A 17,019-nucleotide genomic window follows, 5' to 3' on the forward strand; every position below is an offset into this window, starting at 1 on the left:
AAACGCGATCAGACGACTGAAGATGATCCACGCGGGCCCAGATGGATGGTCCAGATTGAGGAAAGGGATATTTAAGCATCTATTCTGACCGAAATCCTAACCATAGCCGAACACACCTCGTCTAAGAAAAACAAAAAGAACGGCTGATGGAGAAGCCCACCACTAAAAGATGTCGGCACCACCGCACCAAAGACCTAAAACGAGTCGGTGAGTATGATTTTTCTTCTTGTTCTTTCTATTTCTCCGTCTTTTAGTCGCCTAACACATTTTCGATGTAGAATAACCAAAAATAATCACAACCCGTGAGGAAGGAACAGTTGAGCTCGGCTAAGCCACCTCATTGAAAGGTCGAAACTGCTAATAAGCTTCAATTTTTGGGCAATTTCTCACGTATTTTTACGTTATTTCGACGTACGTTTCTATCCTAACAGAAAAATATAAGAAATTAAAGAATAGAAAATCATCGAGAACTGTAATGAAAAAGGCAGTGTTCTGGACACCGACTTAGGATAAGAATCTCTCACCCTTTTTTCCTATTACGGTCAAACTGAAGCCAAACTAATAATAAATGAAAATTTTAGATAATTGATAGTCCTTTGATTAATTAAGTACAGGTTACTAATGGAGCTAATAACCGGTGAGTTTATGCTTGTTTTGAGTTTTAATTGTATTAATTATTTCTCTAGTCGTTTATTATACTTATTTATTCACTGTTCTATTCACTCTAATTTGTTCGCTTTAAATCTATGGGTAACATGATAAAGTTCTTAATTTATGTTGTCATGTCGCTCTATTATGTGCATGATATGTTTCTGTCAGTATAATGCATATTTATTCCACTCATGAACTCTGAAATATGAACTTCGTACTCATGCGTTGCTTGGGATGCATATATACGTGCCTTTTAGAGCTTAGTAGTAAATAAAAAAAACAATATGCATGAATCAACGATGTTGAATTAAAAAGGGCTTACCACGTGTCTTGGAAAAGAGTGTACAGACTTGGTGCATAGGATGAACCCTACCGTAAACATTACCTTCAATTGTATAGGGCTAAGAAGTCTTATATCGAATGGAGTTGGGCATTATTTTAATCACCCTCATACCGGATGAGATATTGAGGCAGTTGTGTATTATGGCGCTCATTACCGGATAATGTATGGGGACGACTATTTAATTATAGGGAAAATGTTCGCGTCCTCGTATAGTAAGAATTCCTATGAACCCCCAGCGACACTCGTAGGAAAGGTAAAATAATAGAGATGAATATGATAAGGAATTCAATTTTGAAAAATAGCGTAGGGTCAATTACTATATGTCTTTAGAATACGTATTGTAAATTTTTATTATGATTCTTACTTTAATAAATAACATTTAAGAATTTACAGGTGAGTTAAGAAACTACAAATATTTTCAGTTAAACGAATAATGAATGCACTAGCATTCGAGTTCTATTAAGAAATAGCTCCATTAATTGTTGTGACACTCAGGTCCGAAATTTAGTCCGGAATGATTTTACATTAATAAAATAATACATTAAAATAATTTAATTTAATTTTTATTTATTTTATTAAATTTTTTGAGAAAATTAGATTTAGAGATGCAATTGAAAATAATTTTGAAAAAATAGATGAAACTGTGAATATGGAGGGTGCTTTTGAAAGAAAAATTTAAAACTTGGGTAAAATCACAAAAAGAAGAAATACAGCCACATGAGACGGCCATGTCAGCAGCACAGCGAGTCAGAACGCACCGCATGGCTGACACACTAACACCGGCTCCACGTGAGAGCCACGCGGGCGATCCGCATGCCTGGGTGATCCGACAGCCTAGATCGTATTTTGTACACATGAATGGCCCAGTGCATTTCCTCTTCAGGTGCAATCGAGCGGTTAGATTCAATTCGATCATGAGGTCCATATTCATTCTCAGAAAAAGAGAGATCCAACGGACGAGAGAAGGTCACGTATCCCTGCACGGACGGCCCAGATCGACTCGAGAAGGGTATTTAAACTTTGCTTTCTAGGAAACCCTAACCTTAGTCGCACCAGTCCTCACCGGATAAAACAAAAAAAGGGTGGTCGAAAAGAAACCGACCACCATCGTCATCGTACCGGAGTCACCACTAATGCCAAAAAGGTAATTTTTTTTCTCCCTTCTCGTTCGAAATTTGATTCTAAACCTAGCCACACCCATATCAGAGTAGAAAGGGTAGTGGGTGAGCCGAAAAACACAAGCGTAGCTTGGCCAAACCGCAACCCGAAAATCCCTTCGATAACCTCCTTCATGTTTCTCGTTCCTCGTCATTTTCTGATAATTTTGTTCCTCATCCCTTTATGTGCAGGTTAGTCGAAGGAGAACCTTGACTGCACCCAGAGACCCTTCCACCAGTAGGGTTTTGGTTTTTGTTTTTTTCGACCAAAAGAGGCACCATAACTTCATTTTTTGCAGGTTTTCATGCAAAACTAGCCAAAATCAGCTAAAACTGGCTAAAAATGGCCAGGCTGAGAAGAACAGGTGCCCTGAGCGGCGGAGCTGACATCAGAGCACGACGGCAACAGCGCTGTGCCGGAACCCTAAATTGGTCGAAAAAATTTTAAAAAACCTATTTTGGCCTTTTGGGATATTTTTAAATACGTGATAGGTATTTTGAATTTTCACAGAAAAAACCAAGAAATCTGGGATCACCAGAAGACGCAGTAAAAAGTACGATATTTTGGACGTTCAATGTAAGAATCTCTCATCATTTTCTCCGTTATGGTAAATTAAAGCTTAATAATCAATAACATTGTGTTTTGTGAAAATTAGAAAAAAAATCTTTAAATTAATTACAGGTTACATCAATGGAGCCGGAACCGGTAAGTATATAATTACCCTACCTTATGCGTGTTGACTATTCATTTTCTTATACTGCCTAAATTGCTTATTATTACACCGTGCGCTTTAAATTGTAAATGTTAATTGCTTTCTTGTTTATTGATTGCATAACCATTATTTTTATCTATTAACTTATTTGAAATAAATACCCTAATTACGTTTCTTGATGGTTAAAGTATAAATTGTATTGTCTGTTTAAATGTCATTCTATTGATCTGTAATATAAAATGAGATGTTGGTATACGATTGATGATTGGTTGATGATGTGAATCTATATGTGTAAGGTTTACTAGGTACCCTAGAAAATGGTGGATGGATCCGGTATATACGAAAATCCTACTGTTGACATTTTCTTAATCTAACGGGGTTGAGAAGTCCTATACCGGAAGGAGTTGGGGGGTATAGTTCACTCTCATATCAAATGGAGTATTGAGACAATGGTATATTTGGTGTCAATTACTGAATGAGTTATGGGGACGACCGATTGATTAATAAATTGAATATTGGGTTCACGTGTAGGAAGATATCCTTATGAACTTCTAGGGACACTAGTAAATAGATAAAATGGTAAGTTTATTGTTATTGTTCATTTAGATAAAGAATTAAAATACGATTCGGGTTATTACTTTCGTAAGTCGATTTTAAAAACTTATAAAGATAAGTATGAAATTTACATTTTTATATAAAACAAATTTATTTAAGAAAGATAAATGACTCCATTTGTTATTTTATAATTTTTTATCAATATTAGTTTTCCATATCAGTGTTAAGTGTGATATTTTTTATTAGGCTAGTGTAGCTCATTCTCTAATTTAACCGTTTCAAAATTAAGAAGACCAAGATTTAGATCCTGAACCGTATGAGGGTTGCAGATAAATGTTACCTCCCAGACCCCATCAGAGTTGCCCAGCAGAAGTTAACCCCGTAGAATTTTTATTTCGTTTTGTTTTAACTATTCGTTCCGTTACTATGAATTTTTATAAAGGGATATTTTCGTAACCCTATTGGGCATTCTGATTTACTGTGTAAGGAATGTAAACCCTAAATTATAAATTGCTTCTGCTTATAGTTGATATAATCTAATATTTTCATATCCTTAAGCTTTGGATCTTTACAATTATTTTATATTTTCTATAACCCTTTAAATTTTTGTATCAATAGTAAGGTGTTGATATTCTTACTGAGATAGTATAGCTCACCCCTTTATTATTAATCATTTCATATCAGGACAACTAAGACCCGAATCTTAAATAACAAGAAACTAGTTAAGAGATTGTCTCTTCCGTTTCGTCAATTTCGAGTAGAGGTTAGTCATATTGGGCATTTTAAGTAAACTGTGGAAGAAATGTAACTCTAAACTTTATTTGCTTCTGCTAAATTATAAATTTCAATATTGTTCATTTGACTATTGCTGAGTTATACGTTCGGAATCCCTAATAGGGATTTGAACTTTTACAAAAATATTCAATTCTTATCCAATAACGTTTTTCTAAGTGGATCACTAAAAATATCACGATGGTGACAACTAAAATGAAAGATTAAATTTTAAGTAATTAGTTCACTATTTTCTGTATAATTAAATTAAGATAAATTTTAATGAATTTATTATATATTTTTAAAAAAATATATTTTATAAAAATCAAAATTTTTAATTAATATAATTGTAACGAAAAATTTAGTTATAGTAATTAAATTGAGATAATTTTTCATAAATTTATTATATTATATTTTTAAAATTTTTGTGATAATTAAATTTTTTTAGTTGAAATAATTAGATTGAATATTTACATTATTTAATAATTAACAAATATTCGAATCATTTCTACTCTAATCTATATATGTATAATGTATATATAATTACTTATATGCATGTAGGTAAAATTGAGAATGAATATATCAATACTATATTTTTAAGATATGATAATTTTTTTTTTATATTTTCATTATTTTTTTTATTTTAATAGTTTTGTTTTTTGCACTTATAGTGACACGGAACTTTAAATGAAATAAATTATAAATTGAATGTGGAAGCGAAATAATAAAGTTAGAGTTTACATTCCTTACACAATAATTTAGAATACCCAATAGGACTAAAAGAATGACCATTCTAAAAGAAGAAACGAAAAATCAAAGAAATAAATGGAAAGCAAACAACTAGGCATCCTATTCGCAACCCTCTTGTGGATTAAGATCTGGATTTTGGTTCTCTTGATCTGAAATAGTTATAAAAGAGTGAGGTATACTAATCTAGTAAGAATGTCACACTACTTACCAATACAGAATGAAAGTTGATAAAAATCATAAAAATAACTAATGGAGCTCTTAATTTAAGTAACTTCATTTATCATAAATAAAATCATTTATTACATACTTATCGTAGCGAGATTTCTAAAATTGATCTATAGAAGCAATAACACAAACAATATCATAATCTCATTTTCAATTAGGCAGGATAACAACTTTCCTTTTTATCTACTTACTAGTATCCATGGGGTCCATAGGGATGTCTCTACTACACATGAACCCTTATTCAATATTATCAACTAACTGGCTGACCTCATACCCCATCCGTTATAAGCGTAAAAAATATCATCCCTCAATACCCTGTTCGATATAAGGGTGAAACGGATCGTCCCCATATCCCATCCGGTATAAACACTAAAAATATAATCCTTCAATACTTCGTCCGGTATTAGTGGCAAAAATATCATCCCTCAATACCCCGTTCAGTATGAGGGTGAAATGGGTCATCCTCATACCCTATCCGATATGAGCGTCAAAATACCAATCTTTGATACCCCGTCCGGTATGAGGCAACGTTCACGGTAGGGTTTTCTATGTACCCGGTTCGTCCACTATCTCTCAGGATATCCAGTAAGCCTACCATTCATTCATTCGTTCACTTAATTAAGCAATTTTCCGTTTATATTTAATTTTCAATTCCACAATTTAACTGTAAATAACATAAAACAAGCAATACATGCATAAACGAAATACAACTGAATCATCTTACCAACTCCAACGTATTATTATGCATTTGAAACTGTAAAATCAATCAATCAGTTAAAACATGATAAATAATGATAAATAACCAATTCTACCTCTATTAGTAACCTGTAATTAATTATTAAAGTTTTTTAAATTTCACAAAATACCGTATTATTTATAATTAGACTTCAATTTCATAACAAGGAATAAAGTGAGAGATTCTTACACGAATCGGTGTCCAAAATACTAAACTTTCAGTTATGCCTACTAGCGGTTCTCGGGTTTTCTGAATTTTATTTCAGAGATTAAAACATGTTTTAAGTACCTAGAAATACCCAAAAAAATCCAAAATCGGTGTTAAAAACTTTTTCCAGCCAATTTCAAATTTTCAGCACGACAGCACCCGCACGCGGTGCTAGTTTGCCTCAGATGGCCGTTTTTAGCTAGTTTTGGCCAATTTTGGCATATTTTATACTCATCCCTACGAGAAATACGTTAAGAGGCCTCAGTTGGCCCAAAAAAATTGATAAACAAAAACTCACCGGCGACAGAATTTTTCGATGCAGCAACTCCACTAGCTCACATTCGCAATTGAGCATTTTTCTTGAGTCAGTCTATAGAAAACAGAATGGTGAATACAATGGTGAAAAAATTACACGAAACGGGAATCGGAAAGGGGCTCATCGGAGGTAATGTTTAATTTTTCCTACGGCGTCGCTGCCCGGGCTTTATCCATAGTTTTCGAGAAGGGGCTCCTCTGGCACGAGTCGCGATTTGACGTTTTACTCCGGTCAACATGTAGAGGAAAGGACGGTGATCACAGTGGTGTAAAAATTACATTGAACGGGAATCGGGAAGGGCCTTATCGGAGGCAAAAATCAAGAAAACCTGTGGCGGTGGCGCTGGGCTTCAACTTCATTTTTCGGCCAATTGGCCGGTGGTTTGGCTCCGATTTGGCCACAGGGGGGTTCAGCATTGAAATCCGAGCCAATGGGAGAAATTTTACCTCGTTTGGCGGCTGAAAAGTGCTCCGGTGCGGCGGGGGGCGGCGGTAGTCGGTTCCTCTGGTGGCTGGGCTGTCTTATCCGGCGAGTGCTCTGGCGGCTAGGATTTAGGGTTGGGTGTGGATGAGATTATTTATAACCTTCCCCTTTTAATCTGAGTCGTCCATTACGATTTAATATGGATCGTCTGATCGCGATTAAATTAGAAATGAATCTGGATCGTCCATCGCGATGTGATCTGGGCCGTCTGTGTGTGATTCAAGCTAGGCTGTTCGCACGCGTGCAATCTGGACCGTCCGTGCGCACATTTGATTTAGGTTGTTCGTGCGCGCGGGAACGGATCTCAGCCGTCCGATTGCGCGCACGCGGATCGCCCACGTGGTCCGTATTATGTTATACAGTTTATATATGATTTCATGATGATGATGATGTTATTGCTTTCGTACATTGTTTTATGGATTCTATCGAGGTAAGTGAATGGTAAAGGTTTTATTATTAATAAAAGGATTTGTTGTAAATTATGCTCCATTGGTCTTTTTGTGTTTTCTACCCACATTTACCTCCGTGACGGTGAGATATCGTGATGTCTTTACTGGGCTAGTGTAGCTCATTCCTTATTTAATCATTTCAGATCAAGAGGACATCGTTCCCGAGCCGGTTCCGCAGGAGGACGACGAAGGGGACGCCTAAAGACTCCATAGTCATATTCGTAGCTTTTACTTTCAAGTTTCTCCTTTAGATAGTTTGTTCTTTTATATTTTGTGAGCACGTTTTTGGTTTTAGTGTAAAGGATGCTATTCAAATTTTGACTTCGCTTCCGCATTTGATATTTTTAATATACATTTCATTTTAAATTTCCGGGGCTGTTACAGTTGGTATCAGAACCGCATTTCCTCGGACCCATCCCTTACACAATAGTGCCTTAGAGAAATATTCACCGATATATCGTTACTCAATCATTCCTTGTGAATGCAGGTACACGGGAATGAGGAGAGGAAGGCCCCCACTAAACCGAGTGGCCCCAGATAATTCACTTCGGAAGGATTTAGATAGACTATTCGAGATGGTGGAGGCTCTCGTAGCTGCCCAGCGAAGGCAAGAGGAGAGAAGGGAGTTACCGGGACCTCCTCCGCTAGCGCAGGTTGAGCCCCCGCTATAGCAGGCTGATCCCGAGCCACCCCGGCAGGAGCCTGTTCCCCCACAGTACCACCCGGCACCACAGCCGCGGTACGACCCAGTACCACAGCCACAGTACCAACAGGTGCCGCCACAACACATTCCAGTGCCCCCACCACATCAGCAAGTGCCACCACAGGGTCCCCCAGTTCACCCTCAACCGGCCCCAGTCCCTCTACCTCGGGACCCTGCTCCTTCCTTGATCGACCCCGGCTTCATAGAGAGGTACAGAAGACTGAACCCTTCTACTTTTTCAGGGGGATCCTCTTTCGAAGAGGCCCAATACTGGCTGGCAGAGACTGAGAGAGCTTTCGAGACCTTGGGAGTAGTTCCTGAGCAAATGGCTGCCATTTCCTCCTACATGCTGGTAGGGGAAGCAGTACGCTGGTGGGAGCTCAAGCGGGCCACCCTGCCTGCACCAGTTACTTGAGAGCAGTTCCTAGCGGCCTTCCATGCGGAGTACCTCCCTAAACACATCCAACATCTAAAGGAAATGAAATTTGCTCAATTGGTCCAGGGAAATATGACAGTGTCGGAGTATGCCCGTAAGTTCCTGGAGCTGGGCCGACATGCCCCGGAGACATTGTTGGATGAGGGCCGAAAGGCCAGGAAATTCCAGTGGGGTCTCCGCCCGGAGATCAGACAGCACTTACTGGTGATGGAGCTCGAGACATATTCGGCAGTCCTGGCAAAGGTGCAGATCATAGAAATGAGCTTCGACACCCGCCCTCAGCTAGCAGGAAGTTCCCGACCCTCAGCCCCGCTCCGCAGGCCAGCACCTACCATGTCTGTCCAACCCAGTAAGAGGCCCAGACCCGCCGTCCAGGCCCCTCCTCAGGCTACGGGGGCAGCACGTGGGAAGATCTGCCAGTACTGCGGCAGGGATCATGGGGACCGACCCTGCTACCGCCTCAACAACACCTGTCGCATATGCGGCAGTGCCCAGCACTATGCGAGGGAGTGCCCTAGGAACCAGAATCAAGGGAGGCCTCCAATCCAGGGCAGAGTTTACAACCTTACCCAGAAGGATGCCGACGCAGACCCAGACGTGGTACATGGTAAACCCAAGAAAGAAGTTTGTATCCAAGAGATTTCAGTAGTCCGAGACTTTCCAGACGTATTTTCGGATGAACTGCCCGGTCTACCAGGGGACAGAGAGGTCGAGTTCACCATAGACTTACAACAAGAAACCCAGCCCATCTCGGTAGCTCCTTACCGAATGAGCCGCATCGAGATGGAAGAACTAAGGAAACAGATCACTGAGCTACAAAACAGTGGCTTCATTAGACACAGCATTTCCCCATGGGGTGCCGGGGTTACTTTTGCAAAGAAAGGGGATGGAACGTTGAGACTGTGCATTGATTACAGAAGGATAAACAAGGTAACAATTAAGAACAAGTACCCTCTTCCCCGGATTGATGACCTTTTCGATCAGTTGCAGGGTGCACAGGTCTTTTCTAAAATAGATCTACGATCAGGTTACCATCAGGTAAAAGTGAGAGCAGAATACATCCCCAAGACGGCATTTCGAACCAGGTACGGACACTATGAGTTCCTGGTTATGCCGTTTGGGCTAACCAACGCCCCGGCCATCTTTATGGATCTAATGAACAGGATCTTCAGAGAATTCTTGGATCAATTTGTCATCGTGTTCATCGATGATATCTTAGTCTACTCAAAAAGTAGGGAAGAACATGTTCATCATCTTGCCCAAGTCCTACAGGTACTCAGAGAAAAGAAGTTGTATGCGAAGTTGAGCAAGTGTGGATTTTGGCTCGAACAAACCGCCTTCATAGGACATGTTATATCGAAGGAAGGGGTGTCGGTGAACCCCGAAAAGGTTGAAGCGGTACTTGGTTGGGAAAGGCTGACAACAGTTAAGGAAATTCGCAGTTTCCTAGGGATGGCAGGTTATTACCGCCGGTTTGTCGAAGGGTTCTCTAGTCTAGCAGCTCCTCTAACCCGACTCATAAAGAAGAATGCAAAGTTTGAATGGAACGAGAACTGCGAAAGGAGTTTTTCAGAGTTGAAGAAGCGATTGACTACTGCACCAGTGCTGGCTCTACCGAGTGGATCAGGAGGGTACACAGTTTATAGTGATGCCTCCTATCTGGGCCTGGGTTGTGTTCTAATGCAGCATGGAAAGGTTATAGCATATGGGTCTAGACAGCTAAAGAATCATGAGAAGAACTATCCTACCCATGACTTGGAGCTTGCCGCAATCATACACGCCTTGAAAACCTGGCGCCATTATTTGTATGGAGAGACTTTTCAGATCTACACCGATCATAAGAGTTTGAAGCATATCTTCACTCAGAAGGATCTCAACATGCGTCAGAGAAGGTGGATGGAACTCCTCAAGGACTATGATTGTGACATCCTATACCATCCAGGTAAGGGCAACGTAGTGGCCGATGCCCTCAGCAGGAAAAGTGCAGGCACCCTAGCCCATCTGATGGTTTCAGAATGTAGCTCCATTGGGGCTGCACAGCAGGTTCGCCTGCGAGATCTGAAGAGAGTCACATGTTTGGGCTACCTAGCAGTCCAACCCGAGTTAATCCAAAGAATAAAGGAAGCCCAGTCAGTCGACCCCGCCCTAGTAACCCGCAAGAAGGATGCAGAACAGGGAGTGAGCTCAGAATTTTAGATCTCTGCCGACGGATTGATTCGTTTCAAGGACAGAGTGTGTGTCCCAGACGACAGTGAGTTAAAAAGAGACATCATGACAGAGTCCCATAGTTCAAGGTTCGCCATGCATCCAGGAAGTACGAAAATGTACCAAACTATGCGACCTCGGTTCTGGTGTAATGGGATGAAGAGAGATATAGCCGACTTTGTATCTAAGTGTTTGGTATGTCAGCAGGTCAAAGCAGAACATCAACACCCAGGCGGGTTACTTCAGCCTTTACCGATTCCAGAGTGGAAGTGGGAACACATCACCATGGACTTCATATCGGGACTACCCAAGGCACGATCGGGACATGATGCTATATGGGTAATTATTGACCGACTCACTAAGTCTTCCCACTTCCTGGCCATCAGAATGACTGATTCTTTGGACAAGTTGGCAAGAATGTATATCCGGGAGGTAGTCAGACTGCATGGAGTTCCAGTAACAGTGGTATCCGACAGGGATCCCAGATTCACTTCTCGGTTTTGGAATAGTTTCCAGCAAGCTATGGGAACAAAGCTATCTCTTAGTACTGCCTTCCACTCCCAAACCGATGGACAATCAGAGAGGACAATTCGTACGCTGGAGGATATGCTCCGAGCTTGTGTCCTTGACTCTGGGGGCCATTGGGACGACCACCTACCCCTGATAGAGTTTGCTTACAACAACAATTACCAAGCAAGCATCGGCATGGCCCCATACGAGGCGCTATACGGGCGTCCGTGCAAGTCACCGATTTGTTGGGAGGAAGTGGGCGATAGAAGATTGTTTGGCCCGGATTTGGTAGAAGAAACCACGTCCAAGATAGTCAAGATCAAGAAGAACATCCAGATAGCTCAGAGTAGGCAGAAGAGTTACGCTGATACCCGGAGGAGAGACCTGGCCTTTGAGAAAGGCGACCGGGTGTTTCTTAAAGTCATCCCCTTCAAGGGAATTAGTAGGTTCGGCAGGAGGGGAAAATTAAACCCCAGATATATTGGACCCTTTGAAATCTTAGACAAGATTGGTACCATTGCCTACAGACTTGCACTGCTTCCTGAGCTCTCCCGGGTTCATAATGTGTTTCACGTATCTATGCTACGTAAGTACAATCCGGACCCTTCTCATGTCTTGGCTCATGAACCGCTTCCACTCCGAGAGAACTTATCTTATGAGGAAGTGTCGGTCGGTATCATGGACCGAGAGAGCAGAATACTCCGCAACCGGGAAATATCATTTGTAAAAGTCGTGTGGCAGAACCACACGCCCAGGGAGGCTACTTGGGAACTGGAATCAGAATTTAGGGCTCAATATCCCCATCTGTTCGATCAAGAGTAACAAGGCAAATTTGGGGACCAAATTTCTTTAAGAGGGGGAGAGTTGTAGCGCCCGGGAAATTGAAGAAGAAAAAAAAAAAAAAGGGGGCCACGTCAGGAGACCCAGTCAGCAAACCCGGCCAACCGGGACCTGCCACGTGGCAAGACCACGTCGATCCAGGACGGGCCACGTTGGCGATCCGCGTATGCGTGATCGGACGGCCCAGATCGAACGTGCGATCGACGGCCCAGATCGAACGTGCGATCGGATGGCCCAGATGCAATCGCACGGACGGCCCAGATTCAATCAAAAACGGACGGCCAAGATTAAATCAAAATGGACGGCTGAGATCAAAATGCAAAAGGGTATAAATAAGACCCCCACACCAGACCCTAAACCCTAGCCGCATGCCCTCGCCGGAGAAGACAAACCAGAAGCCGGCCGCCGCCACCCGCCACCGCACCGGAGGAATTTCCGACCGCCGATCGAGGTAAATTTCATACCCCCGACTCGTTTTTCCACGCTGATTTCTCCTGTGGCCAAATCGGAGCCAAAATCCCGGCCAAACGGCCGAAAAACACGGTCGAAGCCCAGCGGCGCCGCCGCGCCCCTCCTCGGTTTTTACCTCCGATGAGGCCCTTCCCGGCCTCCGTTTAATGCAATTTTTATATCACTGTGATCACCATTCTTTTCTCTACAGGTTGATCGGAGCCGAATCACCAAAACACGAACTTCACCGGAGAGCCGCCGCACCCGAGAGCACCGCCGCCGGTAAGCTTCGATTTTCCGTAATTTTTTGGCCCCCCGAGGGCCCTAGAGTTGTTTTGCAAGGATCGATGCAAGTGTGGCCGAATTCGGCCGAAAACGGCCAAACCGAGGCGAATCGCCGCCGGCCGTCGCCAGAGCACGGCAGAGCCGCCGTGCCGAAAATGCGATATTGGCCGAAAGGGGCCCTGGGCCTAATTTTGGATTTTTTGGAACACGTGCAGGCACCAGTAGTGCGTTTCAGTTCCCCGGGAAAAATTCAGGGAAAATTAGGGACAGCCTGTAGGCGCACTGTGAAGCCGTGTTCGGACCCCGAAACATGTAAGGACCCCTCACCCTATTTCCTATCATGGTTTTAAAGTTCAATAAATGATAAAATGGTATTTCATGAATCAACGAATGTGTGAAATTGCTTAAGGTCGCTAATGGAGCCCGAGTCTAGTGTGTTTGTCGGTTAACTGTTATTTGGCCTGTTTTACAGTTTTAAATGAGTATGAGGTTTGATGTTTTCATTTTATAGTTTCGTGTGCATATTGTACTGTTTTATTGATTATGGATTGAATGACTGGGATATTGATGTTGTATATTGTTTGTTTGGCATAAATTACTGTTTTGCTTGTTTGTATGTGGATTGATGATGCTGACTGAGGGAAAAGAGAATGATGGATTATGTAAATGGGTAATTGTATAATGTGGTCAGCCTGACTAGATATCCTGGGAGATGGTGGACGGACCGGGTCCGTAGGGAACCCTACCGGGATTGTGGTCTCCCATACCGGACGGGGTATGGAGATCTTATGTGTTTTGCGCCCATACCGGACGGGGTATGGGGACGGCCCGTTTCACCCTCATATCGGATGGGGTAATGAGGTCTATAGTTTTGGCGCCCATATCGGACGGGGTATGGGGACGGCCCTGGAAAAATGATTTCAAGTGTTAAGGGTTAACGGGTAGCGGGACCTCTATGGATCCCCATGGATACTAGTGGGCTGGTAAATGAGGAAAATATGTTGTGTAACGATTGAATTACGAAAAGTTTGATAAGTATTATGTTATACAGTTTATATATGATTTCATGATGATGATGATGTTATTGCTTTCGTACACTGTTTTATGGATTCTATCGAGGTAAGTGAATGGTAAAGGTTTTATTATTAATAAAAGGATTTGTTGTAAATTATGCTCCCTTGGTCTTTTTGTGTTTTCTACCCACTTTTACCTCCGTAACGGTGAGATATCGTGATGTCTTTACTGGGCTAGTGTAGCTCATTCCTTATTTAATCATTTCAGATCAAGAGGACATCGTTCCCGAGCCGGTTCCGCAGGAGGACGACGAAGGGGACGCCTAAAGACTCCATAGTCATATTCGTAGCTTTTACTTTCAAGTTTCTCCTTTAGGTAGTTTGATCTTTTATATTTTGTGAGCACGTTTTTTGTTTTAGTGTAAGGGATGCTATTCAAATTTTGACTTCGCTTCCGCATTTGATATTTTTAATATACATTTCATTTTAAATTTCCGGGGCTGTTACACCCTTCTCCGGTGACTGGTTCTTCTTCTTCAGCAGGGGGCTGACGGCTAGGGTTAGAGTTCAGTGTGGAGTGAGATATTTATACTCGTCTTCCTTTAATTTAGACCGTTCATTACATTTGATCTTGACCATTCGATCGCATTTAAAGATGAAATAAATATGAACCATTCATCGCGATTTGATCTGGACCATACAATCGCGTTTAAAGAGAGAATGAATATGGATTGTTCATCGCATTTAATCTCGACCGTCCAATCGCGCCTAAAGAGGGAAAGGATCCGGACCGTCCACGCATGCGGGAACAAATATGGATTGTTCGATCGCGGGCACGCGGATTGCTAGCGTGGCCTCTCGTGTGGTACCGCGTCAACGTGGCTTACCACACAGCGCGCTCCGGTTCGTCGGGGCTGCTGATTGGGCGGTGCTGCGTGACACATTTTTCTTAAATTGCGTTTTGACCATCAGTTTCTGATTTTTCTTTCAAAAATACCACTCGAACCCAAATTTTCACATCTTTTTCTCAAAATTATTTTCAATTTCATCATTCACCTATTTTTTTCCTAATTTTGACATTAAATAAGAATTTATAAATTTAAAATTTATATTTATATGTATTTATTTTTATTTTTATTTTTTTTAAATTAATCCCCAATTAAATTTTGGACCTGAATATTACAGCACTTGTGACTAAAATATTGTTCTTAAGAACTATTAAAAGTATCTCTTAATAAAAAATTATACATATTATTAATAATTAAATATAACATGTTCATTAATTATAATATAATTTATTAATAAAAATATAGAGTCACACAAGTTAAATTAAATTTATAATCTGTTGTACTCTTACTCATTTTTATCATATCCTTTCCTAGGCCTACATTATATATATATATATATATATATATACATATATACATATTATATGCAGATTAAAAGTTTGCATTGGTGGACATGATCTCCAAATATTTTAAAGATTTAATTATAATTTTATTATACTTAGATATTTTGCTGAATTTTTATTTGTAAGGTCGGTAACTTGGTCCCGCAAAAAAGAATACTATGAAAAATATGTGTTTGTATATGTATATATATAATTTAACTTTCACTTTCATTTTAAATAAAGAAGTCACTAATATAATTGTTAGTACAAAAAATTTCATTATAATTAATCGTTTAAGTTTTTTTTTGCTTCATTTTCTTTAAAAATAAGTAGTTTGATATTATATTAATTTAATATTTGTAGTGTTTATTTGTATTTAATATTTATAAATTAAATTTTAATTATTTTGTATAAAATTACTAGTTTTTCAAAATGTTAAAAACCAAAATTAAAAGAAAAATGAAAGTATTAACAAAAACTTAAACTAATAATTTCATATAAAATAACAAAAACTAAGCTATGATAAATAAAGTTATAATTTTAAAGATTAATTATATAATATATAAATTAAAATCAATTGAAAAATAAATATTAATTTTACATTTCAAAGATTAAGTAGATAATTATTATATGTATTATTAAAATTATTTTTAGGTTTAAAAATTATATAATGTATAATTTATAACTAATTAAAAATTAAAATTTATTTTTATATTTTAAAATTTGAAATAACTAAATATTATATGTATTAGTATAAGAAAAAGGTCAAATCACATGATCATCAATAATGCAAGTTGTGAGAGAATAAGTTTGTCATTAGATCCAGTTGACAAAATCAGAAGACATAATTTTTTTTTGCACAACAATTTTGCTTTTGATGGTGATATTGCAACTTAAGTTGATAGATACATGTATGTACGCACACACACACACACACACACACACATATATATATATATATACACGTGTGTTTGAAAATATACAAGAACTAAATTTTAAAAAATAATGAAAAAAAACAAAAACAATATATAATTAATATATATATATATATATACATACATACATATATAATTTGATTGATAGATAGTTTTAGATAAACTTCCCAAGGTGTCTTTTGCTTATCCTTCACTCTCTCTTTGTCTTAAATGGGGTCTATACATGGTCCCAATTAATTATCAAATTAATTTATAAAATTTGAAACTTATTATAATTTGGTCCTTTATATTTTCTTTTTTTTTTTTGTTACAACTTTATTTTGAACTTTTTATATTTATTTCAAATATCTAATTTTTTAATTAAAAAATTAAAATAATTAAATTACATTTAAATATTTAAAAATTAATTAATAACAATAAATCGTTAATTTAAACTTAATTATTCAAAATCATTTAAAACTATTTTAATATATTTCAATTAGAAAATTTTACAGACTAAATTGTGACAAAAAAATATTGAGAGTCAATGTATTAAGTGTTAGATTTTAAATACTAATTTAATAATTTATCTTAGAAATTAATTTTTTTTTATCCAATTTAAAAGTGAGAACAAAAATTCATAATTATGGCATGAGAAAATAAGCTGCAAAACTTGATGGGCCCAAAGGAGAATGGGTCAAACTTTATGGGTCTAATAGAAAAACATATAATCATTGTATTGGAAAAGAAGCCCCTAAACTTGATGGGTCAAAAAGAAGAATGAGTTTTCATTATAACAAAATAAGCAGCTTTTTTTTTTTTTTTTGGTTGCAAAAGCCAAGAATAAGCACTTATTGTATATATGGTATCTCCCAAGCAAAGTATATGGTATCTCTGAAAGTATGAATAGCTTATTA

This window comes from Carica papaya, chromosome 1 (genome assembly GCF_054855325.1).
Source record: "Carica papaya isolate Zhongbai chromosome 1, ASM5485532v1, whole genome shotgun sequence".
NCBI lineage: Eukaryota > Viridiplantae > Streptophyta > Magnoliopsida > Brassicales > Caricaceae > Carica > Carica papaya.